The 16,233-nt window shown below is 31.3% G+C and overlaps 1 protein-coding gene and 1 long non-coding RNA gene across 4 annotated transcripts in view; one reads left to right on the forward strand and one right to left on the reverse strand.

Moving 5' to 3' along the window:
- CCSER1 (coiled-coil serine rich protein 1) overlaps positions 1–16,233 on the reverse strand; it is a 1,343,925-nt gene that overhangs the window by 97,309 nt on the left and 1,230,383 nt on the right. The window lies entirely within an intron of this gene.
- Positions 387–14,692, forward strand: LOC116524524. The gene is made up of 3 exons (XR_004257372.1): positions 387–397; positions 12,769–12,774; positions 14,530–14,692. It is a non-coding gene; the product is annotated as an uncharacterized LOC116524524 (long non-coding RNA).

A 16,233-nucleotide genomic window follows, 5' to 3' on the forward strand; every position in this document is an offset into this window, starting at 1 on the left:
CCACAATGAGATATATCTCATATCAGTAAGAATGGTGATTACTAAAAAGTTATGAAACAACAAATGTTGGCAAGGATATGGAGAAATCGGAATGCTTTTATGCTGTTGGTGGGAACGTAAATTAGTTCAACCATTTTGAAGACAGTGTGGCCATTCCTCAAAGAACTAGAACCAGAAATACAATTTGACCTAGCAATCCCATTACTGGGTATATACCCAAAGGAATATAAATCATTCTATTATGCAGATACATGTATGCGTATGTTCATTGCAGCACTATTCACAATAGCAAAGACATGGAATCAACTGAAATGCCCATTAATGATAGACTGAATAAAGAAAATGGGGTACATATACACCATGGAATACTATGCAGCCATAAAAAGCATGAGATCATGTCCTTTTCAGGAATGTGGATGGAGTTGGAAGCCATTATCCTTAGCAAACAGAGGAACAGAAAACCAAACACTGCATGTTCTTACTTAACACATGCACACAGGGCGGGAAACAACACACACTGGGGTTTGCCAGTGGGGGGTGGGAAAAGGGACAGGATCAGAATAAATAGCTAATGCATGCAGGGCTTAATACATAGGTGACGGGTTGATAGGTGCAGCAAACCACCATGGCACATGTTTCTATGTAACAAAACTGTATATCCTGCACATCTATCCAGTAACTTAAAATAATTTTTTTTTAAATAATAAAATAGTTTGAGAGATAAGAAGACATAAAGTGAACAAAGGAAATAAATGTAAAAATATCAGATGGGCATGCTAATAATTTATTCACTTGGTTTATCACTCAGGTGGACACTCCTTGTCACCATGATCATTTTGACTGTTAGAGTTTTAAAATATATTCATATTTAGTCATATTTTGTTTATATACCAAACGGTCTATTGGCTAAATATTAAAATAGGTAATAAGAAACATAAGAATCTGATTTTTGAAATAAAAATCAGTGAGCAAAATTTAAAAATTATAATAGTTTTGCAATTTCTCCTCGATGATGTCAAAGATGAAAATAAAATGCAATTATTATCTAGTATTATTTTAATAAAGCCACATGTGGTTAAGTGATGGTATAATGAAATTTCTATAATATTGTTCATCTACAAGTTCATCTATTAGTCTTATGAATTAAAGGCCAGCATAATAATTAAGACACTGAAATGTTGCTTGTAGGTAACATAAGAGTAATCTTTTCTTGGATAAGTCTTATACTTCCTATTATGCATTTATTTCATTCTGCCAGCTTAGGAAATTTTAAAATCTTTGGAAAACAGCCTAGAGGCAGAAAGAAATCAGATAAGGGAAAACAATTAGTTCCTGGTGTTTCCAAATTTTGAAGCGTAGAGTTTCAATTAGATACAACAACTCTCTTGATTCTCAAATGTATAGCTCGTTTTCCCAAAAATAAATAATGTATCATCCTAGCCTAGAAGTTTAATAGTAATCTCCAAACAGTGTTGTGTCAATTTTTCTGTGACATGCAGTCCTTCACTTGTGATCCAGTGCATTCATAACCAACACTTCAATGTGATTTAATTTAGTACGATACGTAAATAAAAATGACATGTATACAGAGTAGACAGTAATATAATAATCTTCTCTGAATAAATCCAATATGCTCATGCAATTTAATGGTACTTAATAAACTCCATTATACCCTGCCAATAACAAGGATTCAAGAAACTTTTGAAAATAGTTAATATAATCAAGTCTCTATATTTAACCATTAAGGAGCTAGAGAAAATGTTATAGCAACATTTTCTGTTACTTTAAGTTATCTGGATGCTGATTATTCTCAAGTTATGGTCTAAATTGTAAACTTCATTAAAAGCTTTTTCACACATACTTATCTTAATAATATCTTAAGAGTAAACGTGTTTGATTGATTCCCCAGAGATTTTGTGTTCCAGGCTCATGAGTAAGAGTTTAGATACTGCTCCTTTTAACCTTTTTTATCTCAAAACAAATAATATCCAAAAAACCTCAGACAGGAACATATATCCACAAGCCAGTGATTTACCATGCTTCAAATACATAAAAAATAACATTATATTTTCTTTGCTAACATTTCTCACATTCTAAATATATATGGATTTGTGGTTCAGTAATTTACTTTATTTCTAATATTTTCTCAAATTTCCCTTTCTATAGCACATACAGCCATTGAAAACATGCAAATATTTCTTATACAAGTTTCTAATCAACAAATATTTAAAGGTAAAATTTGTTTTAATGGAATTCAATAGCATATTGTTTCAAGATAATATATTTCAGAACACCTAAATGAAAATGCAGTCCATAAATATATTTTGATTTTAAAAGCAAGCCATCAATGATGATCTGCAATTTGAATATATGTTAAGACTACAAATGAATAAGTCAACTCATTCATTTCTCATATATTTATTAAACTCCTACTACAAGTCAGGACACTGTTTGGAGCGTTTGATATTCAGTGAAAAGCAAGAGTAGATATGTTTTCTATATTCATTTTACCACAAATGAAAAAGAAAACTGAGAAATTATTTCATTCTTTAAACAATGATGAAACAGATTCACATTAGGTCTGTGAGGGCAATAATCAAGGATGGCTTAATGATAAATAACTACCAAATGAGACCTGCGGTAGTTACAAGAGGTTGTTTAGTGCTTCAACATCATCTCCACCGGTTGGGGGGGTGTGTTAATGCAGTACTTCATAGGATTGCGGTGTGATTAAACCAGTTAAAACACCTGATGATTGGAAACCAAGAAATGCTGCTTCTTCTTATTGTTGATGATATTATATGCCAAGATGTTTGATTTAATTTGATTAATTTTTTTTTCACAATATAGAATGAAATGAGCATGCTCTACACTAAGTATTGTAGGGATGAATAATAATCAAAAATAAAAGGCTTAATTCTTCCTGATATAGGAAGAGAGTTGTCCCTTTCTTTTCTAAGAGTATTCACTTTAGAAAAAATTTAAGTACTTTCTCCTTTCTTTAAAATGTATAGAAATCTTTTTTTTTTTTTTTAACTAGGTAGGCCTTTTGTCAACTTAATATTTCAGATATGCTTTCCTTAAAGCCCCGGGAGTCCTTCCTCGAATTGTAAACATCAGAGAAGTTAGCACTCCTGTATACCAGTTTCTGTGGGATGACAGGAGCCTAATTTGGGTGAACACCTTGTCTAATATGCAAAAGAATCTTTTATCATAAAGATAATAAGTTTTATTTTTCCTTTGTCTAAAGCCAATTAACACAAATAAATCAACCCAGGCAAATCTAAGATAAACTAGGTATGATAAGTGATGCTGTCAATTGTTCTTATTTAAGAACTAGTTATTATCTATTTGAATATATGTAAGTAATGCGTTGTATCAACTTGGCTACATAAGAGTGGGAAATTCTCATGTTTTAATTTTTCATTTCATGTTTCTTTTATGACATGTTCAAATTGAGTTCTCTTACTAATATATACTTTAGTTGGTAAAGTTTCTTGTTGCTGTTATCTAAAACAAATGAGGAAAGATAAAAGGTAAAAATATTTATAGGAAAAAATAACATGTCAAAAGCAGAAGTATAGGTGCAGCAAAAGGAGAACAGAGCAGAGAAGCATGTAAAAATACAATTTTTTATGTAGGGAGAAATTATGGATACTGATAAGCATAAGGAATAAGTGAAAAGATACAAATAAATACCTGTCCTAATATATTAGGGGTAATATTCAAAAAATATGAATGGATTATGCAACTCTTCAAATTAGCAGATGTAAATGTAAAATGTTCGGTGGGAAACAAGAAATGTGAATAAAAAGAGAATTAGATGGCAGAAAGTATCCTAATACATTGGTTACTGCAATAATGTAAATGGCTAAACCAACAGATTTTCTAACTGGAGAAAAATGTAAGATTAATGTTATGAACATAAGCAACAGTTAAATCAGAAGGAGGCTTAAACCTACAAAAAAAGGAATGGAATGGGATCCTAAATAAAAAGTAATTCAATATGTTAATTTTCTTATCAAATAATTATTTCACAGAAAAGAACAAATAAGCAATAACCAAGTGTCTTGACAATGTGATGTTATATTCTAGTAAAATAAAAATTGATTAATATTTCAGCTTGATACACATCTAATAATATAGGGTTAGGCTATATTAATATAAGTAAAACAACTAGTCTACAATTATTTTTTTTTCCCATTTATTTATTTTATTGCATTTTAGGTTTTGGGATACATGTGAAGAACATGCAAAATTGTTGCATAGGAACACACGTGGCAGTGTGATTTGCTGCCTTCCTCCCCATCACCTACATCTGGCATTTCTCCCCCTGCTATCCCTCCCCAGCTCCCCACCCCCCACCGTCCCTCCTCTATTTCCCCCCAACTGACCCCAGTGTGTAGAGCTCCCCTCCCTGTAGTCTACAATTATTAAGGGCATTCAGTATATCCTCATCAGAAACTGATAGTCAAGTAGAGAAAAACATAAAAGCTATAGAAATGTAATGAATTTCACAGTTACTTCAAACTAACACATAATAATTATAAGTATCTAATACTTCTAACACTTTTTCTCAGGCACTGGTTAAATACCTAACATACATTAATTCATTTAATTATCAGTTCAAATCTCAGAAATCACCACTAAATAACTTATTCATGTAATCCAACACCACCTATTTCCCAAAAACCTTTTGAAATAATAACAAAAAAATTGATGAAGTGTTTTATTGTTATCTAAATTTTTCATGTGGAAAAACTAAGCACAAAATGTTTGAGTAATTTTCCCAAGATTGCTCAAAAATAGAGTTTTATAATCAGTTATTCTGAATTTCAGAGCCTATGCCATTCTTTACATGCCTGTTCAAAGCAATAGATATTTTTGAGTACCCATGAAACATTCATAAAAATTGACTGTAGAAAAAACTACAAAAGCAGCAGCAATAAAGTTAAAAAGAACTGTATTATTTGTTATGATTTCTGGTCAAAATAAATGAAATTATGAAAAATATAGCTTAAAAGACTTCACATCAATAAAATAAGAAGCCAAGTCACATACTGGGAGACAATATTTGCAAAAGACAAATACATGATAAAGGACTTATCCAAAATATGTAAAAAAAAAAAAAAAAAAAAACTCTTAAAACTCAACAGTAAGAAATCAAATAACCAGATTTTTAAAATGGGCAAAAGACCGCAGGAAATAGCTCATCAATGAAGATCTACAGATGGCAAGCAAGTATATGAAGTAATGTTCAATTTATATAATAAGGAAATTCCATATTCAAACAACAATGAGATATTACTATACACCTAATAGAGTGGCCAAAATCCAAAACACAACACAAAATGTCGATGAGAATATGGAACAACAGGATCTCATATTTAATGCTGGTGCAAACAAAAAATGGCACTGCCACTTTGGAAGACAATTGGGTAGTTTATTACAAAACTAAATATACTCTTACCATAAGATTTAGCAATTGCACTCCTTGATATTTACCAAATTAATTGAAATGTATACACGTGGGATGTCCACAGTTGGGTATCTGTGCATGTGTAGGGGCAGGGATTATATGGGAAATCTCTGCACCTTTTGCTTAAGTTTGCTGTAAACTAAAAAGTGCTTTAAAAATACAGTTGCTTAATTTAAAGTGAATAAAGCTCCACATATCTGGAGACTTTAAAATATATAGTAACTACATAATGCTGAGAACAAAAGAAAACCCCAAAATACTAATTATTTAAATTTGTGAATACAAACATCAATTCCTTAAATGAAAATTAAGTGCATTAAATTAAATAAAATATATTGTGAAATTAAATAAAATGCAACAAACTGAAATGAAACATGTCCTTTGACCCAGGCTTTCCATACATGAGTTTAAATCTAGGGAAATTCCTGCATAAGAATAGGAGGGCACATATACCAGGATGTTATGTTGGCATTGTTTACAGTAACAGACAATTGGAGGTGATCTAGGAGACAACATTATTAATATAACAAGTAAATTATGCTGGATATGTACAGTGGATATTGCACATGGTTGCGTGTATAACAAATATCAAATGTATAACTGTTATATAAATTAAGCACTCAGAACTTATTTAATGGGACATATTTTATGTGGTACATACTAATCATAACACATATGTCAAACTTATTAGAAAAGTGCATCAAAAAAAGGGAGGTGGAGATTACAATAAAAATATATATATAAGAAAAAGAATGGCATGAGGATAGTGGGCTATGTGACATTAACAGAAATGTGATCAGATGATTCCTTTGCACCTAAGGTGACTACAAAATAAAAAAGATAGAGAAATACAATTATAAAGTTTATTTAGATAAATAAACCTATTAATCAATTATTAATCTTTTTAATCCTCTAGGAATTAAGAACATAGTATTTATCAATTATTATCATATTTATTTAAGGTGGAGAAAGAGAAGTGCAGAAAAATGTACATTCTCAAGGTCACCCAGATAATTTAAAAAGCATAAATAGAGCAAAGACAATGGATAAACTTAGGAGTAATGTTCTATCAACTACACGCCATTTTTCTTGTTAGAGTAAACGTAAGGGGGAAAATGTTAGGAAATAAAAGTGTAAAGTGATCCCAGAAGGATGATATACAATGTAACTAATTCTTCCTTTTCTCTGTACTGGCAAAAATCATGGAATTATTTTCCAGCTAAAGAAGAAAGGAGGAGTGAAATATCTAAATTTTCATTTACCTATTTTCTTCAACTTTTATTGTCATTTTATTGTGCAACAGAAATGGATTTCTCATTCTGAAACCAGCAAACATTGTCATTTTGCCTTTCTCACTCTGACCTTGGGTCGATTTTCTATTTGCATATTCCATCTGAACTGCTGTATTTCTCAATATCAAGGGCTGGATGCAGAGCGGAGCTGAGCTTCCTAATGTATCATCTGTTCACAGTGGTTTTGCATAATGGCTATGTGCTGCTTGGAGATGCACAGTTAATTGCAGTAATCCACACAATAAAGTGTAATGCTCAAAACTTAAATTACTTCTTTCACGTGTTAGAGTTGGAGGAAGTTTGTATGGGAAAGATGCTTCTAGAGGTTAAAGAAAAATTCACAAAGTTTTTCTATAAATAATACCTTATAAAACATTAAATGTCAGTTCATTTAGTCTTACTGGCCTTGTCACTAAGAACTTTTTAAAGGTTGATATAATAATGAATACTACACATCTGTTTTGTCTTTTTAAAAAACAGAGTCAAACTGAAGAAAACCTATACTATCCTAATTTCAATATTAATGCATGTGTTCCTTCTCTCTAGCTTTAAAATCTCTTAAAAATTAGCATAGATTACTGAACATGGCAAGTGCTTTAAAAAATCGTTTATTATAGCATCCTTCAAAAAATGTTGTAAAGCCATAATTATCATTTTATAATCAGAAGAATCAAACTTACCTCCTTTATATGAAATGTTAAACATTGTAGATGAAACAATCTATATTTATAACACAGGAATTTTTGTTTTATTAAAATTCTGTTTGTCTATTTTCAGTATTTGCAAGTGTTAGATATTGATTTCCTTAAAAAAAGAAAATTGTGAACATCTTAGCTCCAACAAGATTTTTTTAAAATGCAAACCAGTAATATTACAACTGTACTGACTTGTGATCAGCATAAAGACTTAGCACAAGTGTTCATACTGTTCTAAACACTATTTTACATCATTTAATTTTCAAAACCGCTTCATGAGTTAACTATTCTTATTTTAATCATAATTTGGAGGAGGAACCTAAGGCCTCAAAGAGGTTAAGAAACTTGATGAAACACAAATACTGAGTAAATGGAAATCTGGAATTTAAGCCCAGGCAATATCACTTCAGAGTGTGTATTTTTAATTAGTATAATATGCTATCCCTAAGACTATCTATGGAGAGATCAAGTTTGAGTCTAGTACAGAAAAAAATAGCAGTAAGAATGGTCAGGATGGAGAAGAACATGGACAAGTTATGCAACTTTCTGTTTTATGCTTTCATTCCCAAAAAGCACATACTTCAAATATGCTTTTCCTGCAAATTTAGTTTGGAATATATATTTGAACTGAACTATACCACCCATGTTCATATATTTTTTGTAGAAAGCATTTACACCAGGCAAATAAAACACATTCAGTAGATCACAGTGTTTATAAAACTCATTTCAAGAAAAAATATAATTAAACCATAATTTTGGTGCTCAAAATAAAAAAGCATATGTTTAGTAACAGTTATAATATTGCATTTTATACCATAAGGCTTTTGAATTGCAAGATGTGTTTGTTTAACTTAAATTTATTCTACCAGTGATACAGCACAAAAAAACAAGCCTTTGCTCTCAATGACCAACCAAATTCTCACATTTCAATAAATTTAATGATTACCTTTTTACTGTATTTGTTTCATCTGTTACTTCATTCCCATGAATAAAAATGTCTGAGGCATTGCATTTAGGACTGTTTCCAAAAGAAAATAAAACTATCATCTGTTGCCACTTACACTTGGAGAATCTCAGGAACTCTGCTCTCTGTTATTTGTCTAATTGTGAGAGATTAGAGTGACTTGTGAACAATTCTCATAGCAGAAAGCACAGCTTAATGCATCTTTTAATAGTAAAAGTTTTTTAAAAATCTTATTTACTATCACCTATGTTAAACTGTTCAGGATTTAAATATTTAGGCTTTTATTCAAACTTTATCATGCATAAGCCTATAGTATTTTGACTTAATTGTACCTAGTACTCACTGGAATAATATAAAGAAAAATATGAGCTTTATTTAAATTGAAAATGAATTTAAAATTTCTTCCATTTTGTGTAAAAAGGAGGGAAAGATAATAGACCAGTATTGATAAAGTTAATGTCTTACTTTATTATTTATATTTTCATTCATTGAACATAATCCTGACAAACGATATGGTTCTGAGGAAAATATTTCTAAATTTCTGCTTGTAAACCAAAATGTTAAAATTGATATCTGAATAATAACTGAAGGAATGACTCATACAATTGAAATAAATGAACCAAAAAAGAATATTTAGACCATTCTTTCAGATGTTTTACAGATATCATATTGCTTTAATTTTTTTTTTAGTTAAAATTTTAAGGAACAAGTAAAAAATAATTATTCACTGGTAAAATGGCCCTAATAAAATAAGTTTCAAGCTCTAAAAGTGAAAGACAAGAAAGGTATGAGGTACAAAATAAGCTTTCTAGAACTAGAAACATCAAAGAAGCAATATCTGAACCCAAACAGTGATAATTTTTTCAGAATAATGGTTTTTACCAGTTTGTCAATTTTAAGTACATATATGCCTCAACAATATACAAAAAACATGTATAGTTTGCATTATATATATAAGTATATATATACATAATGACTGTCTTTTCCTCATTTAACACCAGGAACAAATTCATTCAAGTAGGGTCATATGTATCTGATAACTATTCTAATCATAATTACAGAACTTAAAGTACACAAGTTAAAATATTTTTTCTTTTCTTTTTTTATTTTTTTGAGATGAAATCTTGCTCTGTTGCCCAGGTTGGAGTGCAATGGTACAATCTCGGCTCACTGCAGTCTCCACCTCCCAGGTTCAAGCAATTCTCCTGCCTCAGCCTCCTGAGTATCTGGGATTACCTGTGTGTACCACCACACCTAGCTAAGTTTTGTATTTTTAGTAGAGACAGGGTGTCACCATGTTGGTCAGGCTAGTCTCGAACTCCTGACCTCAGGATCTGCCCACCTTGGCCTCCCAAAATGCTGAGATTACAGGTGTGAACCACCATCGCCAGCCAAAATATTTTTTCCTCAAAAATTCTTACACACAAACATACATGCAAACTCATTTAATTTAACTCCCCACATTTTGCTGGAATTGAAAGAAAACAAACACAGGAGTTGAGTCAGTCAAAAAGCCACACAACAACGTGATACAGGCATTTAAATATTTGAGCCTTAAACACTTTAAGAAAACGTCCTATGGAATGCTGCCTAGAGTATAATATTAAGCCATATGTCCCATAAAATAAATTAATGACATTTTTTAAAATGACCTATTCCTTTGAAAACTAACCATTTTGATGAAATAAAAATCATGCAGTTAGCTTTAATCTGTTTTTTATAAAGATTAGATTGAGAGATGTTCCTTTAAAATTCAAACTGATTGTTAAGGTTGAAGAAATAAATCATCAAGCATTACTATGAAATAAAATAAACCTCTTCCATGTTATCTGGAAATTTTAGCATTGAAAAATAATTTTTTAAGTGTGGGAACATATTTATTGATAATTTGTAAGCTATGTGATATTCTATTGAATATTTATCCAAATAAGCTATATGCATATACTAAGGCTTATATTTCTAAGTCCTCTTTTTGTAATAAAATATACTGGCAATTACTATATAGAACGCATTTTTAAAATATATAAAATATAGAACAGATGATATTTTAAGGTAATTTTGGGTAAAGTTCCCAATTACATGAATTAAAGAGTCACGAAAACTTTATATGTGTATTTTATCATACTCATTACAAACCATATTTGAACTTATGAGCAGAAATCGCATGGAGAGATATTGTATCATTCGAAATATAGATAAAATGTGATTTTGCTATTCTAGTGGGTTGCCCATTGCTAGTTCACATTTGCACATTGTCTTAGTCTCTTTGTGCTGCTGTAACAAAATACCTGACTGGTAATTACAAATGACATAAACATTTTTCATACAGTTTGGGGGCTAGGGAGTCAAAGGTCAAAAGGCCAGTTTGGTGCCGGCTGCTCTTTCCTTACAAGATGGCATCTTGTTGCTCCTCTAAAGTGCTCTCTTCAATATCTTTTATAAAGCCACACATTTCATTTTGTGAAGTCCCCACCTCTCAATGCTATTGCATTGGCAATTAAGTTTTAACATATGAATTTCAGAGGACATACTCAGACCATAGTATATAGTCAGAATCTGAAATGTGCTCCCCTGTGGAAAGATAATATAATAATATTGAACCACAGAGTGGAAGTTATCATGCCTTGCTAACTTTCAGTATTTCTGAGAATTACTTATTTGGCTCAATTCTTTTTTTTTTAAATAGATATTTATGATATCTAGAAAAAAAAATGACATTTATTTTATTGATAAGGAATAAATTGAGATTAAAATGAAATTACGATATTTTAAAGTGCATTGATAGTCTTCTTAGGAGGTTCTATCTTCCTCTGGACAGTTCTTAAAACTTTACTCCATGTGTTTTGTGTATCCAATATATGTGATTAGAAATAATAACTAGAATTAGATATGAGTCAAAGAAAGACATGCTAACATGCAAGTGACAGTAAACAGGCTAGTGAAAAATGTAGAAAGACTGTGTAAATTGGCTATGAGAATGATGTGCTTGCATAATGATGATTATTAATTCCTAAGAAAAATAAAATGATAAGAATTCCATAATTATTGCCTTTTAAATTATAATTGAAAAATATTAATGGTTTCATTGTAATAAATATTTGATTTAAAAGAATACTTTCACATTTTATTTCTTAATAAACACATTTAGAACTTGAACATGTACAAATTAGGTATCTTGAAAAATAACTTATGCCTCACTAACCATTCATTAATAATACACACACTTACTGACTTCCTGTTTTAGATTTAATTATCTACCCTTGTATTCTTTATCACGTGATAAAAAAGATGAGTTATATTCTCAGAAGGTAACAGGAAAATGCTATGTTTAATGTGTATATATATATATACACATATATATATATATATGTATAGAGAGAGAGAGAGAGAAATATTTATGTGTGTGTGTATAAATCCGACATAATAAGAATCTAGTTCTCTGTTAAGATGAATAAAATTCCTCATATAAGACACATCCTTCACACTTTCCATATTTAATTACATTTACTTTTATGGAAAACTTATCTTGCCCACAAACTGTACTACTTGAGGGCAATATTTATGAGTACTTCATATTGCTTTCAGAGATACCCTATCATTATGAGTTTGCTTCTCACAGCCTTTTAATAGAACACACAAAATAATCTACACTACGTAAAATGAGAACTCATGTGTCTAGTTCTACTTCATATAACATTATTTCACACATTCAATGGTATCAGAACACAAAATCACTTATTCCCTAAACTAATCATATATTTTCTCAAATCTATAAATTTCCCCTTTCAGAAATGACCCTATAAAATAATTCATCACAAAATTGCCAAGTTCAAAGATCACTGCCTCTATGAAGACTATCCTCTCCTCCCTCAATCAGAAAATTATTCATGAAAAGCCTTAGACCAGAGAGAAATTGCTCCCTGAAGATTCTCATGGTGTAAATCCATAACCATTTTCAACAACATCTCTGCTATAGGTTTAATAATAAGCTGCTTCTTATAATGTTCTTAAGTTCACACCATAACATCAACACAAAGCATGGAGCTACACGTAGCCAACACTTTATAGTCAAAGTACATAGGTCTCTGACAGCTGGACTTATCCAGGGATATGCTGCAGAGTATCAAATGAAGAGGTCGCTCTACAGAGACCTGGAATTGCCCTGGAGAATCCCTGGGAAGAGAGAGCAGTACTTATTTACCCAGATCTCAAAGAGCACTTTATAAAAAAATGTGTGTATGTTTGTGTGTGCACGTGTGTGCGTAAATTTGACTCTTTATAGGATTTTATTTGAAGAAAAGATTAAGCACTTTCTTTTGGGCTTTTCATAGATTTGAGGCAGTAGTAAATTGAAGATTATGCTTCCAGCCATTCTATGTTCCAGTTACACTGTATTTATATTCCTACAGACAGTGGAGTCAAAATGGTGTTGACAAGCTTTTTAAAAAATCCAGCCTTTATAATACATTCCTAAAATAAAAGCCATCCTATCCTATAGGAGATAAGAGCAGACTGACAGAAAGAAATAAAAATTATTCTAATTACATAATGGTACATATCACAAGTATATTAAAAACCTGGCCAGAGATTATGATTTACAAAATTCATAAATACCACTTTATTTTTCCTAATAGAAGCTGCTATCATTAGATATATTACTGCATTGCAAAAAAAAAAAACAAAAACAAAAAAACAAAAAACAAAAACAAAAACAAAAAAACTATTAGCAATCACTTATTCTACTCCTCTATTATTTCTTAATAGCCATAAGTTGAATTTTTTTTTCTGATGAGTAGCGCATTTGAATAACATGAAGTATTGTAAATAGTAATATTTTTACCATTTATCATTGCCATTGTAAACATTTCCATCTATTGATCCATCTGGTCAGATAGTCACATGAGTAAAAGTTTTATTCTTTAATAATAGGAAAACATATTCTTCAGCTCCTACTGGCCAAAGAATACTGATAGTTTTATTTAGACATTTTTAAAGCTATAACTATAAGGAAACATGCATTTTAGAAAAAGAGAAAAGGTAAATAAGTTTTCTAAAATGCTCACATATGGTTTTGGTATATTGATATGGCATAGCTTTACCTATGCTGTGGCCAACTAATATCTTGAGCATATATTCCTATAATTTAACAAAAATATGATTTACACATAAATCTTTCTTAATTTTGATGCATTATTTGATGTATATGTTAATACTGAGGTAATGATTATAGCTGACATCTAAGTTCCTGTCATATACAAAGCTCCGTTTAAAGTATTTTGTGTGCATTTTCTCATTTAATTTTGAGGAAGGTATTAATTTTACAGAAGTTTACTGAGTCACACATTGGATAACTTGCCTCTGACCCCTAATTTAATAGGTGATGGAGAGGGCACATGAAGCTTGCTCAGTCTAGATTACACTTAAGCTCCATGTGGAAGGACCTAACTTTTTATGTGAGAAAATTTCATTTTATTTGATGAGCAGTGGAGATAAAATCATGTCTCCATCATTGTCTGGTTATATACATTCAAGCAAATTACTTAATTTTATTAAGCCACGTTTCCTTCATACGTAAAATGCATATAATAGTAGTATTTACTTCATACGGTTCATGTGAAAAATAATTTAATTACATTAGATAATGGATGTTACACTATAAATTATAATCACTATTAGTCTTTTTTTTTAATTTTTATTTTTTATGGGTATATAGTAGGTGCATATATAAGGAGTCCCTGGATATTGTGATATAGGCATACAATGTGTAATCATCACATCAGGGTAAATGGGGTATCGATTGCCTCAAGCATTTATCATTTCCTCATGTTGCAAACATTCCAATTCTACTCTTCTGGTTATTTTAAAACACATAATAGATTACTGTTAACTGTAGCCACACTGGCAACTGTAGCACAACTGTTGTGCTATTAAACACTTGATCTTATTCATTCTATCTCACTATATTTTTGTATCATTAACTCTACTTCCTCCCACCCCAATACCCTTCCCAGCCTATGGTAACCATCATTCTACTTCCAATCTTCATGAGTTCAATTATTTTGATTTTTAGCTCCCACAAATGAATAATAACATGTGAAGTTTATCTTTCTGGGCCTGTTATATTTCAGTTAACATAATGTCCTCCAGTCTCATCTATGTTGCTACAGATGACAGGATCTCTTCTTCTTTACAGCTGAGTAATACTCCATCATGTATATGTACCATACTTCCTTTATCCATCCATCTGTTGATTAATCCAAATCTTGACTATTGTGAATAGTGCAGCAATAAACATGGGAGTGCAGATACCTGTTCCATATACTGATTTCCTTTCTTTGGGGTATATACCTAGCAGTGGGATTGCTAGATCATATGTTAGTTCTATTTTTTGTTTTTTGAGGAAGCTTTAAACTGCTCTCTATAGTGGCCATATTAATTTACATTCCCATCAGTATTGCCTGTCTTTTGTATGTATAACTTCCTAACAAATGTTATGTTTGTTTAGTCTTTCAACCTATTATCCTCTGACCCTTACTACAATGCAGTACAGTCTATGACTGCAGGGACTTTGTTTATTTTACTGTTGTATCTTTGTATTGGTTCATTCTAGCACTGCCATAAAGAACTACCTGAGACTGGGTAATGTATCAAGAAAAGAGGTTTAATTGACTCATGGTTCTGCAGCCTGTACAGGAAGCCTGGCTGAGGAGGCCTCAGGAAACTTAGAATTATGGGAAGCAGGAACATCCTACATGGCTGGAGCAGGAGGAATAAGGAGCTGGGCAAGGTGTTACACACTTTTAAACAATCAAATCTCGTGAGAACTCACTATCTGGAGAACAGCAAGGGGGAAGTCTGCTCTCATGATCCAATTATTACTTCCCACCAGGCTCCTCCTCCAATGCTGGGGATTACAACTCGATGTGAGATTTAGGTGGGGACACAAATCCAAACCATATCAATCTCCAAGACTTAAAATAATGTCTGACACATGGTAGTTTCTCATTAAATGTTTACTGCATTAAGAATTTCTATCATGATTTGGTAGTTGGATTGGTTATAGAAAATTCATATTTAGTGATCCATGAATAATTGGAATTGAGTTGAAAAACTGACTTAAAAATCACATAAAAATAACTGCCATATGTAATGGCAAAGAATACAAAAGAAAATGAGGTGCATATACACCATGGAATACTATGCAGCCAGAAAAAAAATGATGAGTTTTGTCCTTTGTAGGGACTTGGATGAATCTGAAAGCCATCATTCTCAACAAACTGACACAAGAACAGAAAACTAAATGCCACATGTTCTCACTCATAGGTGGGTGTTGAACAATGAGAACATGTAGACTCAGGGAGAGGAGCATTACACACTGGGGGCAGTTGGGGGGGTTGGGGGGGACAGCGAGGGGTGGGGAAGGTGAGGAGGGTGGGGAGGGTGAGAAGAGTGGGAAGGGAAAACATGGGGAGAAATGCTGGATATAGTATACACATAAAGTTAAATTAAAAAAAAGAAATATAAATAATTTTATTTGATAATAGGCAAATGTCCACTTAACTCTTAATTCTTGGATAACTGCTAATGTGAACAAATAAATGGAAAATATTGATTGAGCACCCTAAATTTTTTTCCTCTTGAATTATATTCTCAAAATTATGAAAAAGAAGCACATATTGAGGTATGAGAAAAAAATTATTTCTAAATCCTTTCTATAAACTAGTTCTTAAATCACAAGCAATCATTTCAAATGAACATATTTTTTAATTAATTTTATATTTTGTCTATGATTTCTCCTAAAAG

The sequence above is a fragment of the Sapajus apella genome, unplaced genomic scaffold, assembly GCF_009761245.1.
Source record: "Sapajus apella isolate SASKATOON/1434 unplaced genomic scaffold, GSC_monkey_1.0 scaffold45, whole genome shotgun sequence".
NCBI lineage: Eukaryota > Metazoa > Chordata > Mammalia > Primates > Cebidae > Sapajus > Sapajus apella.